Source organism: Natator depressus, chromosome 27 (assembly GCF_965152275.1).
Source record: "Natator depressus isolate rNatDep1 chromosome 27, rNatDep2.hap1, whole genome shotgun sequence".
NCBI classification, from domain to species: domain Eukaryota; kingdom Metazoa; phylum Chordata; order Testudines; family Cheloniidae; genus Natator; species Natator depressus.
The window spans coordinates 2,698,099-2,708,649 of record NC_134260.1 but is presented as its reverse complement, the minus strand read 5'-3'; the positions used below and the strand labels follow the sequence as shown (position 1 = coordinate 2,708,649).

The 10,551-nt window shown below is 46.7% G+C and overlaps 1 protein-coding gene across 1 annotated transcript in view; it reads left to right on the top strand.

Annotated features, from left to right (window-relative positions):
* DNAAF19 (dynein axonemal assembly factor 19) overlaps positions 1-10,551 on the top strand; it is a 180,587-nt gene that overhangs the window by 94,560 nt on the left and 75,476 nt on the right. The window lies entirely within an intron of this gene.

Here is a 10,551-nt window from a genome sequence, read left to right as displayed (position 1 = left end):
TATCCAATTGAAATGACAGGCGTGGTGTAAGAGGGCAGAATGCAGAACCGACGTCCGAATTCTGCCAGAACACTGGAGTAATATTGGTAACTCCTTTCTTCAACATGCTTATTACATCAATACGAGATACAAGTCTCATTTATACAGTCACACCCATTCATTTCACATTAATTTCAAGGCAATTTTTAAAATAAACTATCTTATTTAATGACAGGTTTCAGAGTAGCAACCGTGTTAGTCTGTATTCGCAAAAAGAAAAGGAGTACTTGTGACACCTTAGAGACTAACCAATTTATTTGAGCATAAGCTTTCGTGAGCTACAGCTCACTTCATCGAATGCATCAAATAAACTGGTTAGTCTCTAAGGTGCCACAAGTACTCCTTTTCTTTTTATCTTACTTAAATAGCTGGTCAATGTGTTATATTAAAAATTATGTGTCTAGAAAAAAAAACCCTTGTCCAGGGATCTAAAAGCACTTTACAAAGATAAGGAAGTATCATTAATCCCATTTCACAGATGAGGAACCTGAGGCACAACATCTCACAGGGAGTTGGTATCTGAGGTGGGAATATAATCCACATTTCATAGTCCCCATTCTGCCCTTAAATCGGCTTCCTTGCAATACTTTAAAATACAGGGAGCAAGCAGATCCTCCATAAGTGTACATTTTCACATGTTCCATTGACTTCAATGGAGTTAGGACAGTTTACACCAGCTGAGGATCCGTCCTCACATCTATAAATAAGCATTTGTCATATCCAGGAACTGTTCACTCAAATAAATAACATGACATTTTAATCAATTTATAATGATGTATAAGAAGGTGCAGTGTTTTCCTGGTGAATTTCTGGCCCCATTGAAGCCAATGACAAAACTCCCATTGACTTCAATGGGGCCAGGATATCACCTCTTTTGTTTAAATTAGGATTTTTGGTGGCAGAACTGTGGGGTTCAGTTCTCAGCTCTAATGCTATGAAAGACAGAATCATAGAGACGTTGGGCTGGAAGGGGCCTCAAGAGGTCATCGAGCCAGCCCACTGCACTGAGGCAGGACCAAGTAAACTAAGACCATCCCAGACAGGTATTGGTGTAACCCAAAGATAGCACAAATACCTCCCTTGGAAGCCTATATGACGTTGTAGGGAACATGGGAGACCATTTATAATATTAGTGATATTGATATATAAAATTGCAAGGAATCTGACCAGATATGCCATGTAAGGTATCTGTGAAAATGTTATGATTTGCCAAGTATGATGATCTTGTTTATACGTTTGTATCACCTTTGTACTGTGAGTTATAGGTCTGTATGGTATATCTTGTAGTATTTTTGTTGCTGTCCTCTGGACTCTCTCCAATTTGTCCACATCTTTCCTAAAGTGTGGCACCCAGAATACACGGTACTCCAGCTGAGGCCTTATCAGTGCTGAGTAGAGCAGGACAGTTACCTCCTGTGTTCCCTCTAAGCTGCGCGCCTGTGTGGCCACATAGCACACCATCAAGTGCCATGCATGCTTGCACATCCTCAGCGATGGCGGGACTGGAGAACAGCGGCAGGGGCTGCTGTGGAGCGGGGGGTAGGGGACCAGCTGGGGCTGGGCAGCTGGAGGGGAACCGGGCGGTGGGGAGCAGCGGCCACGCCGGCTCATGGCAAGGTGGCAGTGGTGGGGCACCTCTCCCCGCAGCAGGTAGGCTCAGCACCAGGCGGGCCCCCACCCCGGGACTCACAGGGCCACTGTATAGCACCCTGCCCTCTGATTTTTGCATAACACCCTCACATCCTCCTCCCCCGGGCGGTGCTGCATTGCTGAGATGGGTATGATCTTCTCTCCCGGGCCACTGGCTGAGAAGGAACCAGCGAGAGCAGAGGCTTGAAGTTGTGAATGGCTGTGAAGTGGCTGGGAGTTCAGGGTGGTAACAAAAGGGACCAGGAGACCGGTGACTGAGCCACCTGGGCTGTGCTTAGCGCAGCTGCAACCCCAAGTGAGTAGTGTGTTGGGATCCCCGGGGTGCAGCTTGGAACTGTGGGACCGCTGTGTCCCCTGAACTCTCTCCAGCCTGGGCGGCCTCTCACAATGCCTTGCTAGTGACCAGCAGAAACCCCCTCCAGGCACTGTGATCACTCAGCACCACAGCACGTGGAACCCCACACCCAGCTAGATTGCATGAACGCTCCCAGAGCCACTCACGAATCACACAGAGAAAGGCACCAGCCAAATCCCCCCAGCTCCCAGCACTGCACCCCAGGAATATACCGTCCTGCACTGCTCAAGATGAGCACTGCAGATTTACTAACTGGTTCACCACTTCATCAATGGAAAGTGGGCATACACCCGCCTTTGCACAACCTGAAGAGATTTGCCACACACGTCATACCAACTCATGGGTAAAGATAAACAGTAAAACAAATTTATTGACTACAGAATATAGATTTTAAGTTATATTAAGTGATAGGCAAAAAGTCAGAGTTAGTTACCAAAAGAAATAAAATATCAGCACGCAGACTAACCTCTCAGCCCCATTAGACTGGGCAACAACTAGACTAAGCAGTTTTTCTCACCCTACTGGATATTGCAGTTCATAGGACACAGATTTCACCCTTGAAATCTGGGCCAGTCCCCACAGTTGGCTTCAGAGTGTCCTTGTTGCTTGCAGTGTCGTGGGTGAAGGAGAAAGGCCCAGCATGTGGCCATTGTGTCTATTTTATACCCTCTGTCCATCTGCTTGGAAAACACAAGTCCAGGCATGTCTGGGGGCACTGCTGAGGCCCCAGACAAGGTTGAGCAATTCCCCTGGTGTGGCCTCATGCAGGTGAGTCATTGCATTGTAGCTCCCTTGCTGGACAATGGCTGGTGATGGGTTGTTTGACACCCCACCTGGGTGTTGACGACTTTCCTTGCTGTTGCCTCTGGGGAGCCAATATCTGGCTGATTCCCCAATTTACAGCATGTTTTAGTGACCACCATACAACACACGTCTCATAACTTCATATGCATGAATGATACACATCTATGGATAGAGAAATGACTTTCAGCAGGTCAGAACGTTTCCCCTGATACCTTACAAGGCCTGCTTTATATGTGAGATCACGACTGTACAAAAAGGCGGAATATGGGGTTCCAGGACTCTGTCTCCCCCAAGGTATAGAATGTCCCAAGTCGCACCAGCAACTTCTGGGTCTGCTTCAAAACCCTGGGCAGGCATGTGACTGGCACACACGAGGGAACCCAAGCTGGGAAACCTGGGCTCAGGGGCACTGGCTCTGGGGAGACAGTGGGCGACTTCTCTGGGCACAAAGACATGGGTCCGATTCTGGGCTACCAATGCTGTTTGCACTCTGCAGAAGTGGAGGGAGGGTGCTGAGATAGCTAGGGATGATTTTTTTTAAAGCAAAATTTTAATTGCACTTCAGCTCTGGACATTGCATTGTTCCCTCGACCGTCTTTCTTCTTCTTTTAAAGCTCACGCAGTTCCTTAGAGAGACACCCTGGCTGGTAGCGAGTACTTTTAAAACAAAAGTTGCTATAAAGCGATCAATCCGCTCTATCAGGTATTCGGCTGCAACATGGTCTAAAAAGAAATGATCAATCGCCTGCTGCTTCTCCAAAAAACCAGCAGCTATTTTCTGTGTAGGGTTTAGTAGCACAAGTCTGTGCTTTTCTAAAACCATGTAATTAGGGTTTTTTTAAAAAAAAAAAAAAAGATGAAGAATTAAAAGAAAAAAGAAACTGAAGATGCCCTTTGCTGCACAGTTGCAAGTTGCCACTTGGAAACTACTTAAGGGCTAATCTTCAAGAGTCTGGATCAGGGATGGCCAAACTTACTGACCCTCTGATCCACACACGACAATCTTCAAAAGTTCGAGAGCTGGGGCACACCTGTGGCGGGGTTAGGGGCTTCCGCCCTGCAGGGTCAGGAGGCCTCAGGCTGAAGCTCCTCGCCCCCGCCCCTGCTGCAGGGCTGAAGCCCCAAGCCATAGGCACCAACTTTTCCCGGCACTGGTGGGTACTCGAACCTCCCCCCCTTCCCTGGCCCCACCCCGACTCCACCCTGCCCCACCCCTGCCCCCATTCCCAGCCCTTCCCCAAAGTCCCCGCCCCCTCCCTGCCCCTATTGGACTCCTTTTCCAAATCCCCGCCCCAGCCCCGCCTCTTCCCCGAGCATGCCACATTCCCCCTCCTCCACCCTCCCTCCCAGTGCTTGCTGCCGCGAAACAGGTGTTTCACGGCAGCAAGTGCTGGGAGCGAGGGGGAGAAGCGGGGACACTGCGTGCTTAGGGGAGGAGGCGGCGCACAGGCAGAGGTGAGCTGGGGCGGTGGGGTGGGGTGGGGTGCTCCAGCCCCGAAGCACCCATGGAGTCGGCACCTATGCCCCGAGCTCCCCAAAACAGTCTGGTAGGCAGAGAATGGGGGGAAGAAGGCATGGGGGGCTCAGAGAGCCACACTTCAACTGTAAAAGAGCCACATGCAGCTCACCAGCCATAGTTTGGCCACCCGTGGTCTAGATAAACATCTTGCACATCAAAGAAAGTGGTTTCTTTTGAATTTTTGCAGGGAAAGCCTGATCTTTGTGGGTACATATATTGTTTGATTTTGACTCTTTAAACTTTGCTCAAAACACTTCCTAAATAAATGGGTTTTGTATTAATCTATTTGGGCCCTTCATTGTATGCTAACTCCTGCTCCTGTTGCAAAAACTCCCATGAACTCTGATGTGCTGAATACATTGGCAAATATTGACCATCAGTTTCATATGTAGAAATAGCAACCCACTGAGTTAATGTAACAATCAGTACTGCATTTCTATAAGCTCCAGGTAGTTTCACAACCCACCGTGTTAGAATCAGGTAATTTTCTCCTTTTGAATATAAATGTACTATGCATTTTTTAATATGAGGAGAACACTTTAACGGTGCATGTACGGCTGTTAGAACTGGAGTAATTTCCTTTCAAATATATGTTCTGTATGTGGAACTCGCTTTAAAGAAGACTAATAGGGATTCTAATTTTCTGGTTGCATGCATTGCTAGCAGGTCTCAGCTATGAAGCTTGTACATAAAGATTTGAATTTTGTTTTCAGGTTTCACATGAATAGAAGACTGGGTACAAATACTTCACTGCACAATTATACTCCACGTGTTTTGTTTTCAAACTGACAGATTGAACAGTTGATGTTGCCAGACAGTGGGTGGACTGAATTTTTAAATGTGTTGAACTTGAAGGTAACAATCCAGGTTTAAATATGCTGCTGACTGTCAATTTTTGAAAGTATTCACCTCCAGGGCCAAATTCTGCCATAGTTAGTTAAGCAAAGCTCCCATGGGCTTTCTGCTCAAGTGAGGAGCACAGACTTTGGCCCTAGTTTAAATTGCTGCCTTAAACGGTTGGGCTAAACTATCTCACATGTGAGGGTGATTTATATCTAGGTTTTTTGTTTCTACTGGTGGCGCAAATCCACACATTACCTCGATATTGGTGCACATAACAAAATTCATTCCACACATGGATGAAAAAAGTTAGAGGAAACATCAGTTACTTCCCGTGTCTTACATACGACACACCTGTCAATACACCCCAGAATGCTATTAGCCTTTTTGCAGCTGCATCAGATTGTTGGCTTATATTTAATTTGTGATCCACTCGAACCCCCAGAGCCTTTCAGCAGTACTGCCACCTCTCCAGTTATTCCCCAGTTTGTAGGTGTGATTCGATTTTTCCTTCCTAAGAAGCAAGAAGAAGATGAAGGACAGAGTAGGCCCGTTACTCAATGAGGGGGTAAAGACAATAACAAAAAATGTGGAAATGGCCAAAGTGCTAAATGACTTTTTTGTATCAATTTCCCCAAAAAGATTAGTAGCGATCAGACATTTTACATAGTGAACACCAGTGAAAATGAAGTGGGATCACAGTGGTTCACAGTTTAGCTGGAAGGGCGTATTGAGTGGGGTCCCTCAGGAATTGGTTGTGGGTCCAGTTCTGTTCAATATTTTCATAAAGGATTTAGATAATGGCATAGAGAGTATATTTATACAGTTTGCAGACAATACCAAGCTGGGAGGGGTTGCAAGTGCTTTGGAGGACAGGATTAAAATTCAACACGATCTGGACAAACTGGAGAAATGATCTGAAGTAAATAGTGTAGGATGAAATTCAATACGGACAAATGCAAAGTACTTCATTTAGGAAGGAACAATCAGTTGCACACATACAAAATGGGAAATGACTACCTAGGAAGGAGAACTGCAGAAAGGGATCTGGAGGTTATAGTGGATCACAAGCTAAATATGAGTCAATAGTGCAACACTGTTGCAAAAAAAGCAAACATCATTTTGGGATGTATTAGCAGGAGTGTTGTAAGCAAGACACGAGGAGTAATTCTTCCGCTCTACTCCACACTGATTAGGCCTCAACTGGAGTACTGTGTCCAGTTCTGGGTGCCACATTTCAGGAAAGATGTGGACAAATTGAAAAAAGTCCAGAGAAGAGCAACAAAAATGATTAAAGATAGATAAGATCTAGAAAATATGTCCTATGAGGAAAGATTGAAAAAAATGGGTTTGTTTAGCCAGGAGAAGAGAAGACTGAGAGGGGACATAACAGTTTTCAAGTACACAAAAATTATTACAAGGAGGAGGGAGGTAAATTGTTCTCATTAACCTCTGAGGACAGGACAAGAAGAAATGGTCTTAAATTGCAGCAAGGGAGGTTTAGGTTGGACGCTCGGAAAATCTTCCTCACCATCAGCTTAGGTAAGTACTTGAACAAATTCCCTGGGGAGGTTGTGCAATCTTCATCATTGGAATTTTTAAGAACAGGTTAGACAAACACCTGTCACGAATGGCCTAGTTATTACATAGTCCTGCTTTGTGTGCAGGGGACTGGAGTAGATGACCTGTTGAGATCCCTTCCAGTCCTATGATTCTATGATTCTTCTTTGCACTTATCTCTATTAAATTTCATCTTGTTGATTTTAGACCAATCCTCCAATATGTCAGGTTTGTTTTGAATTCTAATCCTGTTCTCAAAAGTGTGTGCAACCCCTGTCAGCTTGGTGCCATCTTCAAATTTTATGAATATACTCTCCACTCCATTATCCAAGTCATTAATTAAAATACTGAATATTACTGGACCGAGAACTGACCCCTCTGGGAACTCACTAGATACAACCTCCCAGTTTCACAGCGAACCACTGATAACTACTCTTTGAGTACTGTCTTTCAACTGGTTATGCACCCACCTTGTAGTGATTTCATCTAGACAACGTGTCCCTAGTTTGCTTATGAGACTGTCATGTGAAACTGTGTCAAAAGCCTCACTAAAATCAACATATATGACGCCTACTGGTTCCTCCCTATCCACTAGGCCAGTGACTCTGTCAAAGAAGGAAATAAGGTTGGTTTGGCCTGATTTGTTTTTGACAAATCCATGCTGGCTATTCCTTATAACCCTATAATCGTCTAGGTGCTTACAAACTGATTGTTTAATAATTTGCTCCAGTATCTTTCTCAGTATTGAAGTTAAGCTGACTGGTTTTTAATTCCTGGGTCCTCTTTATTCCCCCTTTTAAAGATAGGTACTGTGTTTTGCCTTCTCCAGTCCTCTGGGATCTCATCTGTCCTCCATGAGTTCTCAAAGATAATTGCTGACGGTCCCATGATTTCTTCAGCTAGTTCCTTAAGTCCCCTAGGATAAATTTCATCAGGCCCTGCCGACTTTAATACATCTAACTTATCTAAATATTCTTTAACCTGTTTTGTCCCAATTTTGGCTTGCCTTCCTTCCCCCTTGTTGTTAATATTAACTGTGCTGAGTAACGTTTTTAACCCTTTTAGTAATTTGATCTAAACCACAACAGGGTGGGGCAAAAGGGGCAGCTGTCCCGGGGCCGGCGCGGAGCTGCCAGGAGCTCTGGGCCGTTTTAAATCACCACCAGAGCCCCGGGCGGCGTGGGCCAGGCAGTGAGAATGGGCTGGCTGGGGGAGGCTGACCCCCCCCAGCCCAGGCCCTTCCACCGAGGCCCCACCCCTTCCACTTGAAGCTCCGCCCCTTCCAGGGGCCCAGAGCCAGGCCCCTGTACTGGTAAGTGTTTCATATTACTTTCACTCCTGGAGCCAGTGGATATGAAGAATGTGGTGTGTGGACTTGAGGTCGGGGTGGGGAGAGCTACAGATCAGATGAGGAGACAGAAGTACTGGGCAAAGAGACTGGGACTGGAATGAGAAGCCTGAGGACTGGAGACTAGGACTGGATAGGCAAGGAGAACAGGATTGGGATGAGGAACCAGGGGTGGGGAAGAGACAGTACTGGGACAAGCACCGGTTGGAGGGGGTGAGGCAGAAGGGATCAAGGTCAGTGGGAATGAGCAGAAGGGTATGTGTGCATCTCATGGGGTTGCTGGCCCCTTTAAGGGTGTCTGGACTCGGCCTGCCTGTGGTTACCTTATTTAAGGAGCCCTTTGGGCAGTTTATTGGACAATAAGCACCCGGATCTGATCAAAGGCCATCAGGGTACAGTGACAGGAGATGCTGAGAAGGAGACAAGCTCTTGGAAGAGAGAGGAGCTCCCAGAGAGCGCAGGCGCCGAGGAGCAGGACTGTGTGAGTCCAAGGGACAGGCTTTAGTTCAAGGCTCTTTGGCTTTAATAAGGCAGAACCCCAGCAAGGGGGTTTTGTGTTACATCAGTCAGTTAAGCCAGTAGATAAACTGGTGGACCTGGGAGCCCAACTGCAGGTGAGGAAGGACTTACTGCCAAAACATCTCAGTACGTTCCCACAGGTCTCTGGAGTAGGCAGAGTATTTCCTCCTCAAACCAAGCAGATAGTCCCATTTCTTCTGTCTCTCTTTTGGGTCAGAGAGGCTCTGTCTCAAGATTTGGGTTTTGCTTGGCTCCTCCAAACATCTGCTCCTTTAAGTGCTTCTTCTCATCCTCCATCTGTTCCAGTGGGGTCCCGAGACTGAGCGCCTGGAGCTAGAGAAAGTCAAGTCCACCTTAGAGCAGCAGGTTGCCAAGATGGTGAAACAGCTGGAGGCGAACGCTAATGAACTCCCGACAGTGGCCTTTGAGGCAGTCACCCTACGCATTCTGGCAGAAGAGGCAGTGCTGAGTAGGAGTGTGGGACCAGGGCGCTGCAGCCATGTCAAGACATGCAATAAGATGGTGAGCGCAGAAATGGATTACCAGGAGGCGGGTGTTGATACATTGGGGTTGACTGACATGCTAGGTCTCCAGAAAGGCTTTCTGAGAGGGGCAGTCGACTGTTTGATGAAGGACTGGGTGTCCCACGGCACAGACGCCAAGGTCCTATGCACAACAGAAGCTGTGATAATGGCAACAGCTGTCTCAGCTACACAGCAGACCTCTACAGTCAGAGACTGGAGCGAGCTGGAGGAGAAGGCTGTTACGGCTGATAGGAACTAGGCTGAAATCTTGGAGCTGCAGATGCAATTGGCTGAGTATTGGCAGGAACTGGAAGTGATGTGCTCTTCTTGGGAAAGGCTCATAGTGCAGGCTGTAAAGCAAGAGCAGGAGCTGACGCTCCTCAATGCTGAAAAAGAGCCCCGGGAACAGGAGTGTTTGCTGCTGCCCAGGGAGCTGACTAAGCTCCAGCCAGGGTTGAAGTCCCACATGGCTAAGAATGAAGAGCTGGAACCATGCAGGGCGAGGTCACTACGACAGGGAGATGGCTTGAGCAAGGAGGGACATCAGCCGGCTGAAGCTAAAAGCTGCCCTGCCATGGGTCTAAAAACCCAAGATCACGATGCTGCTGCAAGGCCAAGCAGCAACCGGACCCCTGCTACAAAGAAGGGGTCTAGTCCAAGGAAAGAGGAAGATCTGTACAGTACTATGGTCCAGAATATCATTCCAAACGTACTGTGAGTTGGAGAAGTGCAGAAACAGGGGTGGCTGTATGGAGTGGTTAGAGCTGTAGGAAAAAGGGTACAAAGTCTTTACTGTTTGGAGGTTGGGCTTGGACAGAGACGTTTTCAGTTCTGATGGCAGCCCTAATGTTTGTATCCAGGGAGGCTCCCCCCAAGAGCCCAAGCAGTGGTCAGTTCAACCAGGGTGAAAGCTCAGTGCTGTTGACCGCAACAGAAGTAGCTGGGTTACTAGATATTCGGACATTGCACGGGCAGCCTTCGTTCTGGCATTTCCTGACTTCTGAGTGGGGGACTTTCAAATTGGATGCTGTTCTTTTAACAGAGTTTTTTTGTGTGTAATTGGGATACATCTCACATAGATGTTGTGAAGTTTAATTTATTAACATTTGTGATCCTCACATGACAGTTGCTATGGAAGAGAAAAATATGACTATACATTTTATATTTTATCTGAAAAAGGGGCCTTGCCCAAATACACATTTATCACTAGCCAGCCTCTCTAATGATACTTGATAAGATGCTTTTGACCTGAGTGTCTCGAAGTGCTTACCAAGGCAGGCAAGTATTATCGCCATTTGACAGATAGGAAACTGAAGGGCAGTGACTTGACTTAAGCTTTGTCTTCACCATTTTTTTTACCATGTGATAACTAAAACATGGTAACATCCTCATG